Genomic DNA, 21,638 nt, shown 5'->3' with positions numbered 1-21,638 from the left:
GCACATGTCAAACTAGTTAATTCAGAACAGAATTCTTTTAATTAGGGTCTGCTTTCCTTTAACTATGGGGCCAATGAAATCAGCCTTTCCTTATCTCGATTTTAAATGTCTCTAAGACATATAATACAAATGTAGACTCTTATCTATTATTAGAAGCACATATGGATAACATTAAAATGATGATGCTGGCATTGTTCATGCAGCACAAATCAGGGTCCCTTTATGACTGTTAGGAAAAAAATGGCTTTGAACAAAGACTATTTTAAATACCAGATTTATCCTCCTTTAAAGAGACTGCAAAATTTATGACATGCATGTTCACATTTAAAGTATTATTTAATACGTCTGCTCAAATAAATGGGCCTATTCAAACGTTTTGTGTGTTCTATCAGCTGAAGACACATAAAACATTGTCAAGCCATACAGCAACATTTTTTTCCTTAAATGAACTGTAATCAAAAAGGGAAAACAGATTGAATGATGATTTTTTTTTTTTTGCACAACATAAAAATAGCATTAACTTTCATTGCACCCAAAGATTTAATACTACAGTTGATACAGTGACTAAGTCACTAGTAGTGGGCTAATGTGATCTTAGTAATCAGACAGTGTAAAATCTGAAACTTAGCTCTTGCTTAATGTACTGATGTGGAATTGTAGCTTTTAAGGTGCAGTTGGTATAAGGACGGACACATACAGTGAGCTTGGGGGCGGGGCTATAGGGTTTTCACCTACAAATAGGTATGCTCAGAATTAAGAGAAGATTTTAAGTGAGATGTAAAGGGAGAATTAATGTGAAATCTAGCCTACTTCATTATGTGAGGTTTAGCCACTGTTTTACTGAGTTATAGCAAGCAAGTATTCTGAAATTCAATAAAAGGAATATTTAATAAGCTAAACTCTGGATTCCATGGGAATTATCTAGAGACATGTTTTATGTACTCTGATAGTGTTCAGTTCTAAAGTGTGCTGCACTATGACTGTCAGTGGCTGCATTTGTGCCAGTTGAACTACATGAAGAATTGTAGCAACCTTTTAATCTTTTAATTTTCTCTAACATAGGCAAAACAACAAGGGCAACAAACAAACAGATGGAAAAACACACAACCAAAAGCTCCTTTGTTTTTCTTCCAGAGTTGACCTTTCTCTTCTGAACTATGTCTAGGGGTGCTTTTGCTCTCTACTTTGTGTTTGAGAAGCACAACCTGTATTCAGCATGTCTATATACATATATATATTTTAATCTTCACCCAAGGCTATTTTTTCCACTGATTTCTAGAGACTAGAAGGGAGGGAGGAGAGGGAGAAAGAAGGGGTGGAGAGAGAGAGACAGAGAAAAAAAACACCCCATTGATGTGAGAGAGACACTTTTATTAGTTGCTTCCACACTATCTCCTACTGGGGCTGGGGAACCTGCAACGGAGGTATGCGCCCTTAACTGGGAATTGAACCGGCAACCCTCTGGTACACAGGACAATGCTCTAACCATTGAGAAAACTAGTCAGGGTAGCATGTCCATATTTTATTTAGTTCTATAGGTTTTAACATTTTTGGTCATATAATCTCTGATGAAAAATATGGATTCTCTTCCCAGAAAAATCCACATAGGCATACATTTACTAAAATGTTCAGGATGGGAAATCTTAAAAAAAATAATTTGACTCAGACTGCTGAAAAATATATGCTCAGCTTGATATGAGTTACTACTTGCAATGCTTTAGCCACTATGCTTGGTTCTGGGGATATAACAATGAGTGGAAATGATCAACTTTAGCATCTGAGTCACTGTGACAAATAATTAACAAGTTTTCAGAAATTATTATGTGATTTATAAAAATTTTAATCTCTGAACTGGTTAAAGTTTGATCTATATTAAAACTCTTGTACAAGTTATAAATGTGACAAGATTGACAATTTTACATAAAAATTTCCTGAAAAATATAATTATTGAAACATTAAAGGAGTTTAATTTTATAAATGTAACTTAACAGATTTTATTAATCAATTTTTATCTATAATTCTGTTTTGGCTAATAATCTCAGGTATTAACTAATATAATAATTTTGATTAATCTCTTAGTTCTTTTTATTTAAATTATATAATTTATAATTATTTATAAAGATGACATAGGAATCCTATATAATAAAAGAGGTAATATGCAAATTGTCCATCACTCCAACACACACGGCCACCCCCATGTGGACACAAGAGGGCCAGCAGGGGAGGGCAGTTGGGGACAAATCAGGCCTGCAGGGGAGGACAGTTAGGAGAGACCCAGGCCAGCAAGGGAGGACAATTAGGGGTGACCAGGCCAGCAGGAGAGAGCAGTTAGGGGCATCAGGCTGGCAGGAGGGCAGTTAGGGGCAAGCAGGCCTGCAAGGAAGGACAGTTAGGAATAACCAGGCTTTCAGGGGAGGGCAGTTAGGAGCAATCAGCGGCAGGGGAGGGAAGTTAGGGGTGACCATGCCTGCAGGGGAGGGCAGTTGGGGGTCACCAGGCCAGCAGGGGAGGGCAGAGGGGCAATTGGGCCAGGAGGGAAACAGTTAGCTGTTGATCAGGCAGGCAGGGGAGTGGATAGGGGGTAATCAGGCTGACAGGCAGAAGCAGTTAGGGGCAATCAGGCAGGCAGGCAGGCAGACAGGCGAGTGGTTGGGAGCCAGCAGTCCCGGATTGTGAGAGGGATGTCCCAGATTAGAGAGGGTGCAGGATGGGCTGAGGGACACCCCCCTCCTGTGCATTAATTTTGTGTACTGGCCCTCTAGTAATAATATATTTTTTATAAATTAGTCTCATTTTAAACTCAAACTGTGCCCATAATCTTCAGTGTGGGGGGGTGGTCGTAATTAATTTCTTGATTGTCCATAAATAGGTTATCTTTACTATGCCAGGGTTTTAAATTTGAACAGTGACTGAGTGAGATCTGCTTTTCACAAATTAACATATCCAAACTCCATTATTCCACCACATAGTGTTAATTCCTTTGTATCTTAAAAGGGGTAGTGTGTGTGTGTGTGTGTGTGTGTGTGTGTAGTCTTTATGAGTACACTAAAGCATTGTTAAATACAGTTTTATCTAAGCACCAGTGGCCCAGTGCATGTAATTCATGCACAGGAGGGGTGTCCCTCAGCCCAGCCTGCACTCTCTCTAATCTGGGACCCCTTGGGGGATCAGGCTTAAACTGGCAGTCAGACATCTCTTTTGCAATCTGAGACTGTTGGCTCCTAACCACTCACCTGCCTGCCTGCCTGATCACCCCTACCCACTCTGCCTGCTGTCCTGCTTGCTCCCAACTGCCCCACCCTACAGGCCTGATAGCCTTCAACTGCCTCTCTTTCTGGCCTGCTCACTTCCAACTGCCCCACACTGCTGGCCTGCTTGCCCCCAACTGCCCCCCAAGCTGGCCTGATCATCTCCAACTGCCCTCCCGTCTTGGCCTGATCATCCCTAACCGCCTCTGCCTCGGCCCTACCACCATGGCTTTGTCTGGAAGGACATCCAGAAGGCCTCCTGGTCTAATTAGCATATTACCCTTTTATTAGTATAGATACTTATATACTTTAGTGTGTGTGTTTTAATCCCAGTTGGTCCTTGATTGTCTGTAGCACTTTAAATGTATTTCTCTATTTTAATTTATTGAATGTCGACCATTGGTACATTTACCAGCAAAAAATTTTTTTATTTGAAAATTTATAGGACACATGAGCCTTAACTTGGTTTAATCATCTTGATGGTATAGATGGTGTAGGTTTTATATATTGATAAAAATAGGTTTTTAGATAATATGTTTGTGAATGAAAACCACTGTTATTTAATTCTGATGACAGATTAAATTATTAGGAGCTATGATTTCAAGTAGTTTTATCCAAATAGGAAAACTCTAGAAATCACTGTAGTGCTTCATTTAAAAGGAAGTAACTTTCAGATTAATTTTTTAATTGTTTGATTTTAAGAGTTAAAATAGAAAATTGTAAAATTATTGTATCCAGTCCTAGATCTTTAACCAATATAGTATTGAGTTTTTTAGGGACTACATACCACACTCTGAGCATGGTATTGCTGTTTATTCTGTGTAGAATTAACCATCCCCATTCCTTCCCCCCCTTTTTTTTTACCTAATGATCAACAGTTATCTAATATTAATATTATAATTTGGTAAGTATTTATTATCTTAAGTAATACTGTGTTTAGCTTTTGGAAGTGACAGGGAGATACCTATTGATACTTATTTGTTTCTATTTTTATTTTTGTTGGTTGTCTCAGGTTAGTTTGGTTCGATACCACAAGTATTTATTAATACCTATTAATTCCAGAAACAGTTAATATTAGACATTATCCTGTTGAACAATAGTTAAAACATTTATTTGTCTTTCTTTTAACTATGAGGAATCTGTTAAAAACTATTTAATCTAGTAGTTTTTGTGTGGAGTCTTTCAAGTTTTCTATGTACAATATCATGTCATCTGCAAATAACTTTACTTTCTCCTTTACAATTTGGATGCTTTTTATCTCTTGTTGTCTGATCGCTGTAGCTAGGACTTCCAGCACAATGTTGACATTCCTGCCTTGTTCCTAACTTTAAGTGAAAGGTCTTTTGACTATTGAGTATGATGTTGGCTGTAGGTTTGTCATATATGGCCTTAATTATATTGAGGTATTATATGATCCCTCTATTATCACTTTGCTGAGAGTTTTTATCATGAATGGGTGCTGGATAATATAGAACCTTTTTTCCTGCATCCATTGATATGATCATGTGATTTTTATCCTTCATTTTGTTTATGTGCTGTATCACACTTGGTTTGTGAATATTGTACCAGCTTTGCAACCCCAGAATAAATCCCACTTGGTCATGTTTTATGATCTTTTAAATGTGTTGCTGGATCTGATTTGCTAATATTTTGTTGAGAATTTCAGCATTTATGTTCATCAGGGATATTGGCCTATAATTTTCTTTCTTTGTCATGTCTGCATCTGGTTTTGGAATTAGGGTAATGCTGGCCTTGTAAAAAGAATTTTAAAGTCTTTCTTCATTTTGAAATTTTTGAAATAGTTTGAGGAGGAAAGGTGCTATTTCTTCTTCGGATGTTTGATAAAATTCACCCGTGAAGCTACTTGGTCCAGGACTTTTGTTTGGTGGGAGCTTTTTGATCACTGCTTCCATTTCATTTGTTGTTATTGGTCTGTTCAGGTTTTCTGATTCTCCTGATTCAGTTTTGGAAGGTTGTATATTTCTAGGAATTTGTCCATTATGCCCAGTTTGTCTAGTTTCTTGGCATATAATTGTTCATAGTATTTTCTTATAATCCTTTGTTTTTTCTGTGATGTCAGTGTTAACTTCATCTCTTTTGTTTCTGGTTTTATTTATTTGGGTCCTGTTTCTTTGTTTCTTGATGGACTCATTAGCTAATGAATCTAGCTAAAGGTTCATTAGTCTGTTTTTTTGTTTCATAGAACCAGCACTTGGCTTCATTGATCTGTTGCATTATTATTATTATTATTATTATTATTATTATTAGTCTCTATGTTATTTGTTTCTGCTCTCATCTTTATTATTCCCTTCCTTCTACATACTCTGGGCTTTTGTTGTTGTTGTTTTTCTAGTTCTTTTAGGTGAGATTTTTCTTGCTTCTTGTGTCAGACATGAAATACCATGAACTCTCCTCTCAGGACTGCTTTTGCTGTGTCCAATAGATTTTCATTTGTTTCCAGGTAAATTTTTATTTCTTCCTTTTTCTCATTTTTAATCCATTTTTGCTTAACTAGAGGCCCAATGTATAAATTCTTGCAAGGCCCAAATTCGTGCAAGGACCTTGGCTCTGACCCCTGCTTGCTACCTCAGGCAGGGGCCTCTGTCGTCTCTGCCATGCTCCCCATCTGCTGTGGCTTTGTCTGGAAGGAAGGACGTTTGGAAGGATATCCGTTCTAACTAGCATATCACACTTTCATTATTATAGGTAACATGCTAGATAGCCTCCATGCGTTTGAATGTTTTGAGTTTTTTATTTTGTTTATTTACTTATTTAATTCTTTATTGTCGAAAGTATTACATATGTGTCATTTTCCTGTAATTGACCTCAGCCAACCTCTCCCACCCCTCTCCAGTTGAGTTTTTAAATTGTAGTTGATTTCTAATTTCATGCCATTGTGATCCAAGAAGATGCTTGATATGATTTGTATTCTTGAATTCGTAGGGACTTATTTTGTATCCTAACATGTGCACTTGAGAAGAATGTATATTCTGCTGCTTTCGGATGAAATGTTTTGTAAATATCTATTAAATCCATCTGATCTAGTATATCATTTAAGGTCTAGAAGATCTATCCAGTGATGTCAGTGGAGTTGTAAAGTCCCTTATTATGACTGTATTGCTGTTGATCTCTCCCTTAAAGCACACCAATAATTTAAAAAATATATATATTTAGGTGCTCCTATATTGGGTGCATATACATTTCCCAGGGTTCTATCTTCTTGTTGGATTGATCCTTTAGTATTATATACTGTCCTTTGTCTCTTTTATGGCCTTTGTCTTGAAGTCTGTTTTGTCAGATATAAGTATTGCTACCCCAGCTTTTTTTTTTTTTCATTTCCATTTGCATGGAATATTTTTTCCCATCCCTTCACTTTTTTTTTGGCAAATTGATTCTTTTTTAACTGATTCAATTTGGTACTAATTTAGAAAGAGGCCGAGTAACACTCTAATGACTCATGTGAAATTGCCTGTAATTTATAAAAAGATAGCTTTTAATTTAAAAGTAATGTTCAAAGTAATATTTGGTATAAGTGGTAACTGGTTTGCCAATTTGACATAATCTTATCTTGATTTTTGTTTGTATTATAAAGTCTCTTCTGGGCTAATTTCTGTAGTAACTTTTTATCGGAACATGAGATTCTTCTAATGTGCAATTAAAGTCTTTGCATTATTGGCAATATATTTTATAGAGAAACTTAGGGGTAAAAATCAGCTCATTTTATTTTGTAGTAAAATCAGAAATAGGGAAAATATGCTAACATGATAATATCTAATGAGGGAAATGTTCCATGCAGATGTCTGTTTTTCTATTAATCCCTAAAATAATTGTATGCTTTTATTTATATGAGTAACATAAGATACAAATATGTTATTAGGGATATATCCACTTCTAAAAAAGTTAAACACCATATGAGTTTAGAATTTTAACAAATTGTTTTAAAAGTGATTTAAATCTTTAGATAATGTAAGATTTGAGATTTCAACAAAGATATAATATCTATGTATGCTCCTTCTGAGAGTTATTTAGATATTTTTTTTCTTGTTCATCTGCATTTAATACAGCTTTTAACATAAGGGAATGAGAACTGGGTGTTGAAGGATGAATCTTTTATGGGTACAGAGAAATATTTTCCTTAGTTATTTTTGAAGTCTCCATCTAGGCACACTGGTAATTTTATTTTTATTATAGTATGTAGATAATAGGGTCATATGTTCTCAAGCTATCAGAGAGGGCATGCTAAAGGAAAAGAGAAAACATATTTTTTGTTTTTGCTGTTGTCATTAGGAATTTTCATATTTTCTTTGTACATTGGGCACCTTTTCATGTTTATTGTACTATGCTGATAGTAATGTCAGATTTCATTAAGCCAACACCAAGTTAGTGAACATGAAAAGCAGAATATTTTGCTATTAGTATTGTTCTAGATTTTTGTCCTTTAAGTACTTACTTTTTATGGGTTATAATTTATTTTACAATGTGAATTCTTTAGGAAGATGCACTAGTATTTTGTTTTAAGCTACATTAGGCTGCTAACATAAATTTGGACCTATCCCTTCATTATTAGTAAATATGTTGCGGAACTAATACAAATGATTACTAGCAGTTCTTACATTCTGTACTTTCCCATTTTATACTGCATACTAGAGGCCCATTGCATGATATTTGTGCAAGAATAGGCCTTCCTTCCACTGGCTTCCCTTCCAGCTTCCTGGGATCCTTGCTTTTGTCCAGAGCACTGCCCCTGTAGCTCCTTCCTCCCACCTCCCCCTCATAGCAGGCGTCTGGCCCCTCTCGACGGCTCTGTGCCTGCATATGCAAGTTAACCCACCATCTTTGTTGGGTTAATTTGCATACTCACTTTGATTGGTGTGGGCATAGCAGAGGTATGGTCAGTTTACATGTTTATCTATTACTAGGTAAGATATGTCAGTGAATTCACAGCTTTGGTGAGGGGTGGAGAGAGACATATCTATCTATCTATCTATATAAAAGGCTAAATGACTGGCCATCTGATGGTAGCTATGACACACAATGACCACGAGGGGGCAGATGCTCAAAGCACAAAGTGCCAAGCTCTGGTGACTTGGCAGCAGCAGTTCTCGGGGGTGATGACCCTGGAACCAGAGAGGAGGGAGCCTGATTCCAGGGTGTGTCACCTGAGAACTGCCCTCTCACAATCCAGGACTTCTTGGGGAATGTCAGAGAGCCAGTTTCAGTCCAATCCCCAGAGGCCAGGCTGAGGGACCTCACCTGCTGGAAGGACCCTGTTCACTCTGCCAACTCCCTTTGAGCCAGGGCGCCACCCCAGGTGCAGCTGGCCTGGGGAGGGACTGCGGGAGTTTGGCTCTAGGGTGTGTCCAGCCCTTCTCCCCCAGTCCTGCCCCACCAGCCACCTTCTAATTAATTTCTTTTCAATGTGAATGAATCCATACATGGGCGTGCACGCGCACACACACACACACACACACACACACACACACACATTGTTTCAGCCTTTTACATGGGTATTAGCATCCTTCAGTTTTAGAATTAAGAAAAATTAATAATTAAGTCGCACTGCTAGTTATACACATTTTACACTAACCCTATCAGACTTCGTAGTACTCTAGACTTGAATGTACAATGAGAAAGACAGGGAATGTGGGTATGGGAAATTGGAAAGATGAAACATGGAAAGACATGGAGAAGATTAATACTCTTGGTTTTTGATATTTAATTTATAGAATTAACTTACTTTTGTCTTAAGTCTTGAGCTTATGGTTATAATTGGAATTAATTTAAGTATAGTTACCAATATAATAGAATAAATTATTTAAGACTGGGTACTTTGTTAGTTATTGAATATATTGATTAGCTCTAAATAGGTCATCATGTAGTTTATAAATCTTAATGCCTTATCACTTGTACATATGCCTGATATTTAAAAAATTAAACCTTTGTTTTTTGTTTTGATTTTTCTTTGTTCCTTAGGATTAATGGGAAAAACATGAACTTCACAATAAATCTCTCCTAAAATGTTGATTTACAATTTACTTTCTCAAGATTCATTTTGAATTATGGAAATCATCTTCTACTGTAACCTCCTACAGAAGGATTTAAAAATGAGTAAGTCAACCTTCTGAATTTTCAGAGGTACTTGACTGAAATTAAAAGATATTATTATGTTGGTTGCTGCTAATGTATTAGGAATCATTATTCTAAGAGTCCACTTAAACACCAAGCTCAGTGTCATTTAGTGAGCGGTGGGGTGAGGCATATATACACAATTATTTATAAGCCTTACGGAACTGCTTGCCAGTTTTCATTTATTTTGGTAAGCACCAGGATCAACTTAATTTAGAATAAAAGATAATGCCAGGTTTAGATTTTGCCAAATATGTTAGTGGATGTGGCATAGATTTTTGTAATGGAATGTCAGATAGAAGTCAAACATGTTGTCTGTTGTATAACACTGCCTATAGTTAATATATTATTATGCACAAAATATGTTAAGAGGGTAGATCTCATGTTACGTGTTTGTACTACAGAACAAAATCAAAACCACAGAAGAATATAAAACTTTTTTTGGAGATGATATATTTATAGTAGCTTGATCGTGGTGATAGTGTCATGGGTATATGCATCTGTTCAAACTCACCAAATATATATATTAAATATGTGTAATTAAAAATATTAATTATATCCCAGAAAAACTAAAAAAGATGTTGGTTATATTTTAAAGATATATCCTGGAGAAAGAATAAAATAAAATTAAGCAGATGAAATCCCAAAACATTCAGAATTCATTTTTTCTTTAAATTTTCAATTATAGTTGACATTTAATATTTATATTAGTTTCAGGTGTACAGCATAGTAGTTGAAAGGGTGAAGGGATTAAGAAGTACAAGTTGGTAGTTATAAAATAATCATATAGTCAATAATATTGTAATAACTATATGGTGCCAGGCCAGTACTAGATTTTGCACTTAGAATTCTTGATGTAGCAGGTGAAAGGGAATGGCTTCATGATTCTTTGCTTCAGCCTGTTGCCTTCATGATGAGTACTTGATACTGATGATGACGATGTTGGTGTTATCTTTGGCATTTAAACCTCACCCAAAGATATATTTTTAAATTGATTTTATTTATTATTATTATTTTAAAATATATTTTTATTGATTTCAGTGAGGAAGGGAAAGGGAGAGAGATAGAAACATTAATGACGAGAATCATTGATTGGCTGTCTTCTGTATGCTCCCCACTGGACATTGAGCCTGCAACCTGGGCATGTGCTCTTGCCTGGCATTGAACCCAGACCCTTCAGTCCGCAGGCCAATGCTTTATCCACTGAGCCTAATCAGCTAGTGCTACATTGATTTTAGAGAGAGAGGTAAGGTGAGAGAGAGAAACATCGATCAGTTGCCTCCTGTATGCTCCCTGACCAGGACAAATCCACAACCTAGGTATGTGCCCTGACCAGGTATTAAACCCACAACCTTTTGGTGAACAGGATGATGCTCCAACTACCTGAGTTACCTGGTCAGGGCAGAATATCAAATATAATCTTAACAGTTTCTCATTAGAGAGCTTTTCTTTTATTGAGACTGCTGATTCACCGGGGGGGGGGGGGGGGGGGGAATCCTCTTTAAGGGTAATATACAAGTGAAAAACAATTTAGGGCAGAGGAAGAAAAAGAGGAGGAGGAAAAGAGGTGGCAAAAGTGGGTAGATACTGAGAGAAAATATGAAGGGAAAGAAAATGAGGAGAGACAGAGGGTGGGATACAAAATAAGGTAATTTTCTCCATTCTGCTCAGGCCTTCTTACTCCTATTCCACTGTCAGTAGCATTTGCTGAAAGCTTTTCTAGAATATTCAAATCTTCCCACTTAGTTAATTCAAACAGATTCACTGTCAATGATAATTCATTGTCATTTTGTAACTTTTTTTTTAAAGCCCTTACCCAAGGGTTGATTTTAGGGAGAGAGGAAGGGAGAGAGAGAGAGAGCGAAACATTGATGTGAGAGACATTGATTGGTTGCCTCCTGTATGTATCCCTATATCAGGGATCAAATCCACAACCTAGGTATGTGCCCGAATCGGGAATTGAATCTGCAACCTTTTTAGTGTATGGAACAATGCTCCAACTAACTGAGCCGCCCAGCTAGGGCTCTGTGTCACTTTATACCAGGCAATGTTCCAGGCTCTGGAGATATAATATAGTCAGTGAGATGAAGTCTCAATCCTCATGGATCTTACATTGCAACAGATGAATAAATGTATATTTGATTTGTTATGGGGGAAAAAGCAGATGAAGGGGATAGAAAATAACAGAGTATGTTACTTTAGAAAGGGTAGTCAAGGAAGTTTTCTCGACAGAGGTGATATTTAACTAGGAATCTGAACGAAGGGTGGGGAACAAATATGTCAGTTTCCGGGCAGTGTGTGCCTGGCAGGAAGATGAGTTAAGTGTAAAGGCATATGCTTGGTGTGTTCAAGGATCAGCAAGAAGCACAGTGGATGGAGGGGAGAGTGGTAGGAAATGAGGGTAAGACTGGCTGATAGACCACAATGAAGTAATAGGATTTTATTCTAAATGTCATCACACTTAGAAACCTGAGAGCGGAGAGGCAATATGGACTCATTTCACTCAAGAAATACTTTCTTATATAAAAGCAGAGCTGCAGCCGAAACGGGTTTGGCTCAGTGGATAGAGCATCAGCCTGCGGACTGAAGTGTCCCAGGTTCGATTCCGGTCAAAGGCATGTACCTTGGTTGCCGGCACATCCCCAGTAGGGGACATGCAAGGGGCAGCTGATTGATGACTCTCATAGATGTTTCTAACTCTCTATAAAAAATCAATAAAATATATTTTAAAATAAATAAATAAAAGCAGAGCTGCAAAGTATCAGGAGAAGGCTTAGGCACTTGCCCAGTTGCATTTATTAATATAAAGAGTGTAGCAGGAATGGGACGTGGTTGTTCAAGGACAGCTTGCACTATTGTACCTTTGGAAGAGTACGCAGTACCGTGATGGGATAGGTGATTGTTTTCCTAGAAAGATTTTATTAACTCTTTCAGAGGCGATTAGAAGTGAAGTCAGTGGTGGCTAACTAGCAAATATTTTTGTATAAGACCCTGGGTAGATGCTTTTAAAAATGCTAGTCTGTGCAGGTATTTGTCCCCATTTTACAGAGAAGAAAACTGAACCTCAGAGGTCCTATTGTGCTATAGCTGCTGGAAACACTGGCTAATTATCAGAATACTCACACTAAAGTAGGCACTTTGCCTGAATTATTGGGGTAATTGCAATAGTGTAGATCTAGGTACTAATCATGATTAACTAGGCAATTAAATATCTAAGAATATATTAAGGGGTAATTGAAAAGACTTGTCTTTTATTTTAAAACACACACTTTCTAATTATTTTCTGGAAATTAAAGGACTACGTGGTCATTTTTAAAAATGAGAAAATATAATTTTTACACACACACACACACACACACACACATGCACACACACATTGTGACAACTTCTGCTTCTTCCTTGTTAATGCCTCAAACCTGTACTTTTTCTGATATAAGCCAATAAATTCTGGTTGTATTATTATTGTATTTATTTAAATAGTTGAAGAGTGAATGAGTTTTAATCACTTCGTCCTAGAAAACCAGTTTGGAAAACTTGGTGAATGTGTTTGATAGCTGAGTTTATCTAGTAACATTGTTACAGACGTCATCTGAAGTTCTGTAGTCCAAGTAGTAGTGATTCAGAGTCTTATGCTCTTGTGGCCTATCTGCAGAGCATATTATCAAATTCAATATTTATTTGGTATAATTCATCTAAAGAAAGTAAATAAAACAAAATGTTTCCCCATCCCTTGATAACCTCCTTGCCTACAGCATACTATTGGAAATGTATCTCAGTCTACAAGGTCAGATGTTCAAAGTATGCTTTTTGTAATTTTTTTATAACTCAGTTTCTATTTTTGAACCCATATTCTGCACAGATGGCTGAAATTGTAATGTTAGTGAGGGATCGCTTACCTTTTCCTAGTGCTCTGTTAATTCTTGGGTAGAGGTGATGGGTCCTACTAGACATCACCATCTTTCCACACTGGTGGCATCTGTTGAAATATTCATCCTTCATTTTGTTTCTGAAGTTAGAGTTGATCATCACCCATTGCTGCTGACTTAGCCTACATTCTCATCCACAAGGTTTTAACTGGCAGAGCAATTCTTTCTGCAATTGATTAGAGTGTGATCTTTCTTTGGTCCCCAAACTCTATTAAGACCATGGAGAATTTTCTGAGAGTGCTACTTGTCTAAGTCTCTTTGGGGCTGGATGGGGCCTGGGGAATGGAATGAGGCTAATAACCTTGTTTGCCTCACAGTATCCACCCAGTTCTGTGTGATCTTCCTGCCTCCTGTGTCTAGGACATGGATGCAGATTGCCTCTGTCTTTTGTAAAAACAGTCTAGCCATTGTTCCTTTGATTCTTCTTTTTCTTCTTCCAGGGAATTTTCTTCAAGTCTGGAGATGAGAAAGTCTTTTTTTTTTTTTTTTAAGATGTTTTAAATCTGTGTTCTGTGCCAGATGCTGTAAATCCATAGGCTGAATTTGACCCATGGAAGTGCTTTTTGCTTGGGAAGTATTTCAAAAATTGGGAAAATTCACATAAAAAGCTTAATTTCTAGATTTCTCTTTTAAAGAAATAAGTATCACTCAAAGAACTTTTAATTCTATTACCTCATTTTTATATGTTTTTATTGATTTCAGAGAGAGGAAGGGAAAAAGAGAGATGATAGAAACATCAATGATGACAGAGAATCATTGATCAGCTGCCTCCTGCATGGGGATAGAGCCTGCAACCCAGGCATGTGCCCTGACTGGAATTGAATGGTGACTTCCTGGCTTATGAGTCTGAACTCAACCCTGAGCCCTATAGGCTGGACAGATTTCTTTTTCCTCTTTTTTTAAATTGAAAAAAAATAATTGTTTTTTCATATATATATATATATTCTTTATTGATTAATGTATTACATATGTGTCCTTATCCCCCATTGCCCTCTCCCCATCCCCTCACTCCCCGGTTGTCTGTGTCCATTGATTAGGCCTATATGCATGCATACAATTCCTTTGGTTGATCTCTCTCCCTTACCTACCCCACCCTCCCCTTTGAGGTTTGATGGTCTGATAGATGTTTCTCTGTCTCTGGATCTGTTTTTGTTAATCAGTTTATGTTATTCATTATATTCCACAAATGAGTGAGATCATGTGATATTTATCTTTCTCCAACTGGTTTATTTTGCTTCGCACAATGCTCTTCAGTTCCATTCATGCTGTTGCAAATGGTAAGAATTCCTTCTTTTTTATTAGCAGCATAGTATCCCATTGTGTAGATGTACCACAGTTTTCTAATCTACTCATTTGCTGATGGGCACTTAGGCTGTTTCCAAATCTTAGCTATGGTAAGTTGTGTTGTTATGAACATAGGGATACATATATTCTTTCTGATTGGTGTTTCTAGTTTATTGGGATATGTTCCTAGAAGTGGGATCACTGGGTCAAACGTGAGTTCCATTTTTAGTTTTTTTGAGAAACTCCATGCTGCACCAGTCTGCATTCCCACAGCAGTTCACGAGAGTGCCTTTTTCTCCACATCCTCACCAGCACTTGTTGTTTGTTGATTTGTGGATGATAGCCATTCTAACAGTGTGAGATGGTACCTCATAGTCGTTTTGATTTGGGCAGATTTCTTTTTGGGAAGAAATGATCTGACAACACTGAAACCAAATTTCCATATGGTAAAAGTCAACTAGAGCTTCATAGTGGATCCTTACAGGATTTGCTCTTCTTGTCCCTACATTCTCTTTTGTTTACTCTGCTTTCATTTTCTGAAACAGTTTTTTAGAGTTGATATTTCTACCTTAAATGTTTGGTAGAAATCATAAGTGAAGCCATCTAGACTTGGAGTTTTCTTTGTGGTAAATTTTAAATATATAGAACTACTCAGCTTTGGTAATTTATTTCTTTCAGGTAATTTGTCCATTTCATCTAAATTTTCAAATTTACTGGCATAAAATAATTCATAATTTTATCTTTCTATTGTCTTTTGTTTATAGTATCTACAGTGATTTCTCCTTTTCCATTTTTGTTCCTGGTAAATTTTTTTCTTGACCAGTTCTAGCTAGTTTATCAATTTTATCAGTCTTTTCAAAGAGCTAGCCTTTTATTTCTTTTTAAAAAAAATATATATTTTATTGATATTTTTACAGAGAGGAGGAAGGGAGAGAGATAGAGAGCTAGAAACCATCGATGAGAGAGAAACATCGACCAGCTGCCTCTTGCACACCTCCTACCAGGGATGTGCCCACAACCAATGTACATGCCCTTGACCGGAATCGAACCTGGGACCTTTCAGTCCGCAGACCGATGCTCTATCACTGAGCCAAACTGATTTCGGCTAGCCTTTTATTTCATTGCATGGAACAACACCCAACTACCTGAGTCAAAATGATCAGGGCCCTGCTGGCCTGATCTCACCCCCAACTTCCATCCTCTAACTGCCTCTAACTGCCTCTGCCTCAGCCCCCACCACCATGTCTTTGTCCAGAAGGAAGTTAGACTTCTGGAAGATGGCTGGTAGACTCAGTTTAATTAGCATATTACCCTTTTATTAGTATAGATAGATTATATGGGATAAGATTGCTTAAATGGGGTGGGGGAGCCTTTTTCAGCAGGAGAGATGCTCTTAGTAGATAAAAACATATAATCTCTATATCTGGACTGATAGCCAGCCATATGAACTATACTGCTAAACTGGTCATTAAAAAATTGAATCACTTTCTTACACCTTACACCAAACAGCTGTTGCCCTTAAAATCCCTTCTCAGCTCCCACCTTAGGTTCCACCTTCACAGTTCACCCAGAGTAGGTTCTGATTGGTTGATTTTTATGCCAGTCAGCATCCAAAACTCCGCCTCTTAAGCAGCCATTGGCTCCTCACAGTTCACCCAGATTTTGGTTCTGATTGGTTGGTTTCTATGCCAGTCAGCATGTCCAGACCTATCTCAGGGCCTGATCATAGAGTCGGGGCTGATGGTGAGCAGGCTGAACTGCTGACCTCTGGGAGAGAGAGTGTGCCTCTCCAGTAGCCACAGCCACTGCTGATCAGCCCCGCCTCTCTTTCTCTCCAAGAGGTTAGCAGTTCAGCCCACTTGCCTGCTATGTGTTCAGCCTGGTGTTCAGTTGATCCTTGGGTCATTTTGGATGTTATGACCCTGGCTCTATATATATAGACATTCACAAGAGCCACATGACTTGAAGTCTGTTTATTAAATTCCTCTGATTTTTCCAATTTTTATGCCTTTTACTTATTCTCTTCTGATTGATATAGCTAGAACTTCCAGTAATATATCGAATAAGGTATAAAAGCAGACATCTTGGACTTGTTCATGATCTTAAGGGAAATGCTAGTAGTTTTTGCCCGTTGGGTATGAGGTTGGCTGTGGTTTTGTCCATATATGGCCTTTATGGTGTTACGGTATCTCCTTTTTATTCCTCATTTGCTGAGACTTTTGATCAGAAATGGATGTTGGAATTCACTACATCGATTAATATGAACATATGATTTTTATCATTAATTTTGTTTATGTGGTGTATTACAATATTGATTTGCAGATATTGTACTAACCTTGCATCCCTGGAATAAATCCCATTTGATGATGGTGTATGATCTTTTCCATGCACTAATGAATCTGGTTTGTTATTTTGTTTAGAATTTTAGCACCTATGTTCATTAAGGTTATTGGCCTATAATTTTCTTTCTTTCTTGTATCTTTATCTGGTTTTGGATTTAGGATAATGTTGGCCTCATAAAATGACTTTGAGAGTGTTCCCTCCTCTTGAATTTTTTTGGGAATAGTTTGAGGAACATAGATGTTAGTTCTTCTTGAAAGTTTAGTAAAATTTGCCTATGAAGCCATCTGGCCCAGGAATTTTGTTTGTTGGGAGTTTCTTGATTACTGCTTTGATTTCATGTGAGTTTCAAACTTTTAAAAGCACTATTTGAAAACCAATCCCAAATATCAATAAATAAAAATGATGTTTCAGCTCAAAAATTGATATGGATATGTAAAAAAACTCACAGGAATCAGAATAAAGGAGTTTCCACTGGCCAAATCAGAGACATTTTGAGCTTCAAAATAATGAGGTCAATAAGTTTTAATTCATTAAATTAAAAAAATTCTTGAGTCCACACTTATAACAAACAAATACTAGTATAATGGATAGAATACCAACTATCGATATTAAGTGTGAGAGAAGTGGTAAAAGCAACCATTTTAACTATGAGACAAGAAATTTATGTAAGTGACCATCCTTGTTCTTAGAAAAGCCTTACTGAAATATTTAGAGGTAATGGAACATGATGTTCATAGCTTTCAAACAATTTAGAAAATAAAAGATATATTAGTATATAAAGAGAGAAAGAAAAAGAGGAAAGAGAGGAGGGGAGGGAGGCAGGAAAGAGGGATAAAGCAGTTATGGCAAAATGTTAACAATCTAGGTCAAGCACAAACAGGAGTGCTTTATACTAAGCTTGCAACTTTTTTGTAAATTTAAAATGATTTCAAAATAAAAAATTATATTAAAAAAGCAATGGTGTGCTGGAATTCATTCTATTTGGTATCCCCCATTACTCATTTTCTTCTGAAAAGGGCCCCTGATGTGCTTCTGAATACAGTTTGAAAATCTCTGCACTAAAGTGATCTTTTCTTCCAGCAAAGAAAGGGGAGAGAGCAAATAGTTATACATATACTAATTATTTTATATAGGGAAGGGGATGTCTTATATTTCACTAGCTGTAAGAAGAGACCAGTTACCTTTTAAAATATTACTGATGTGCAGATATAGTTGGTAAATATAAGTAGACACTTAAAGGAACCATACGGATAAAACTAGGCACTAGGGCAAAGTCTGTATTTGCCCCCAGGGTTTGTGGAATTCTAAGAGAGACTGCCTGTATGTAGTATGAAGGAACTTATTTAGGTAGTTGCAACAAAGCTTATTTTTTATTTAGGTTTGTTTGTGCAACCAGAATGAAGCATAGGCAGGAGTGAAGTTGGAAATCTTAGTTCAAGTTGATAATCATGATAAGGTTGGCTGCTATCACTAGAAAGGCAAGATCGTAGCAAACTTTAAGAGAGCAGGTGATGAAAAAACGATTCAGGATTGACCAGAGAACAGTCAGAGGAACAATGTTAACAGCATCCTCCTGTGGCTCCTTCAACAGTTGTACTGAGTCAGTGCCATCTGTATACTTCTTGGAAATGGCACACATAATGTCAGAGAGGAACCCAACCCGAGGGCCATTTCCCTGTGTTTCCCGGAGTTAACATCATAATCCCTATGCAGTATAGTACCTCAAAAAGTACAGAACTGGAAGGTCTAGAAAATATTGTACAATACCAAAATTATGAAATTATTATCAGCATGTGGATAGCCTATAGGTTATTTTAGTTTGGCTGCAAGGGAATTCTAGGGTCCTTAAAGGAAAAACAACCAACAAAGGAAACAAAATAAGTCATCATCTTCTGAACTGATTTGTGTTAAATACTAAACTCTCATAAGTGATGAGATATAACAAAGTGGGGAAGTTTAGTATATAAGACGTGAAAGAATGTTGTTTTCAGAGCTGCCACAATGTATCAGAAATTACATGGAGTAGTTTTGATGTGGAGAGCAGGTAAAGAATGAAAGCATCTATAAAGATGAAGAGCAGCAATGCTTGCAATGAACTAATGAGCAGATGTACAGAACATGTGGTTCCTTGGCAGTTTGGAAAATAAATGAAAAATGACTTCTCGTGGACAAAGATGATGTAGGAGTAAAAAGGACAATTACTGTAAAAATGACCCTTTCTTAGATATTAGAGAAAATGTAAATTAAACAAAGAGATGTTAAATGGAAAAGGATCTGTAATTTGAACATTGGTAGGCCTGGTGTGAAAGTAGGTAGAACTAAATCAAGGGGGAAAGCATGTTGACAAAAGGAACTGTAATTGTAGGCAATATATAGACAAGGTGCTTTGTAAAGCTCTGCCACAGAACAGCAATAAAGCATCAGTGGTAGTTGGGACAAAAGAGTAGAAGAATGGATAATTTAATGGCCACATATAATAGTTATTACTCTGTACAATATGGTAAGGGCAACCAAATCCAGTGCTTCAGGCACAAAGTGGTTGGCTAACAGAATTAGGAAGAAGTATTATTTCAGTTAGTGTAGCTGGCTTAGCTGCTCAGGTACACCCCCCACCCCCCCTCAGGTATTAGCCACTGCTGTCTGCAGAACTCCGACACGAACAGCTCAATGGTCTGCTGGTCTTTAGAACACACTATATTTTAATGATCATAATAAATGCTTAAGAAATACGTAGCAAATACAGAGATATTGGTGTTTCAGTAGAAATTAATGGCCACGTCTGTCTTTTGATTGGTGTTTTCATTTAAATCATCAGGCCTAGTGATAAGTTCCCAGTCACAGATTTTACTAAAAAGACTGACTATATATAATATCTGACATTTTTTATTCTTATAATAGACTAGGTTTTAAACCCTGGAACCACAGTTCTGCCCAATGAAATACATAGTTGCTCTGGCAAGCAATAATAACAAATAAGATGTGGTGTTTTTATTTTATAAAATAGTGCGCACACATATAGTGCACGCAGGGTTCCAGAATACAAAGCCGATTTAATGGCAATCAAATTTTAGTAGAATTTACTTGATTGTAACATCTTCCCTTTTAGGCTGGAACACGGTATATTACAGAATATCAGACAAATCACTCATTCTGGGAACAAAGACTTTTGAAAACTGTCAGCTCACTGACAGTTACGATGAGCATGTATTTCAGGCTTATAAAACATATTAATCAAACTTGTTCAGAAGTGGTGGCCCAAAGAGGGTTATTTTATTTTTTGAGAGATACTTTAAATAACTGAGGAGCGCTGGTGACATAGTCTTCATGAATAGAAAACTACAATGTTGTCTTCCCCCCACTCCCCCAAAAATGAGTAAATGATTTTCTCAGGCTTAAAGAATGAGCATAACGCAGGAATCTGTTTGTTACAAGACTATTTGCAAAAGACCTATGCACCACTCATTGAACCTTGAAAAACACTTGAAAATATGGGTTGCATTTGCAAACTTCAGTGTATGACATAGAAATCTGGCAAGCTGCCTGGCTTCTACTTAAAGGATTGTCATTCTGGGAAAAATAAATTTCTCTAACTAGACAAAAGTCAATGTTTTCATGTTTTACTGCAATCAAACTGATAGAGCTGACAATTTAATGTCTCAACACTTAAAATATCTGCGGATAATCAGTTACCTCAATCAATCATAAACACAAATCCTTCTATTTTTGAAGCTTGTGTGTCTGTGACTAAGATATAAAACAGTTTGCCGAGGCCCTTCCCCCACAACACCTCATCATCTATCCACCACCCTCCCAATATTCCTGATTTGTTTTTAGCGATGCAGATATTTATACACACTATGCATCTGGAAATAACTTTGAACAACTCAAGTGTGATCAAATTTAGAAACTTTTCTTTCACCGTCCTGTTTTATTTAATTTCTGTGGAGAGTTTATAGACGGTATGCCTGTCAGGGAATGTGGAAGCTCTCTGGCATTCCAACTGAAGACATCATTACGAGTGAAAAAATGCTCAAGGCTTTTTCAAAGTGGGTGCTGAAACATACATTTCCTTTCTCTGACTCGAGGGGATGCTGGTAGCTACCCCAAACAGACAGGTATTTTGGGGTCAAATGGCGTAGCGCTGGCCCCTTAGGATTTCCTGGCAAGCACACCGAATGGCTTACTTCTGGAAACTAATCATAATGATGAGGATGATAAAGCCAGGGAGGCAGTGACAACAACATAAAAAGCTGCCTGAGGAATTGGATTCCAGGTAGCTCTAGATTTGGCAGAGCTGACAGGTTCAGCTCCTTAAGCTTTGGTATTGATAATGACGGGAAACTTCAGACAGTTTTAGAAATCTGTTTCCATTAAGATATGTACCAGGGCGTTTCTGCAGCTGTGAGAACAAGTTTACTGAGGCTCACCATCCTCCTTCTAACACGATAAGAACTGGATGTGAGTGGTTTTACATTCTTACAGATAATTATTGTGAGCACTCAATAAGCCAGATTCCTTATTTGAAATATTCTTTACCTATAAATATGGATTTATGGATGGTGTACATGCATGCATATGCATACAATAGACATACACATTCACCACCACTGCCTCCTTTTTTTTGTTTCTTTGATTATTCAGGGCTTGGCAATCAAACTAAGCCGGAGTTTTAGGACCCTTGGGGCAGCATCTTTTAGTTCCCCGTCAGGCT

At 37.1% G+C, this 21,638-nt stretch overlaps 1 protein-coding gene across 3 annotated transcripts in view; it reads left to right on the top strand.

Annotated features, from left to right (window-relative positions):
* Positions 1-21,638, top strand: part of LOC311622016 (uncharacterized protein) — a 98,982-nt gene that overhangs the window by 58,789 nt on the left and 18,555 nt on the right. For all 3 annotated transcript variants that reach the window (XM_084882692.1, XM_084882691.1, XM_084882693.1), the window contains one exon: positions 9,222-9,356. The gene's annotated coding sequence lies outside the window, so the exon portion shown is untranslated. The remainder of the gene's footprint in view (positions 1-9,221; positions 9,357-21,638) is intronic.

This window comes from Pipistrellus hanaki (assembly GCF_964339955.1).
Source record: "Pipistrellus hanaki genome assembly, chromosome: 4".
In the NCBI taxonomy this organism is placed as follows: Eukaryota; Metazoa; Chordata; class Mammalia; order Chiroptera; family Vespertilionidae; genus Pipistrellus; species Pipistrellus hanaki.
The sequence above is the reverse complement of the archived record's forward strand: the minus strand, read 5'-3'. Positions and strand labels throughout refer to the sequence as shown.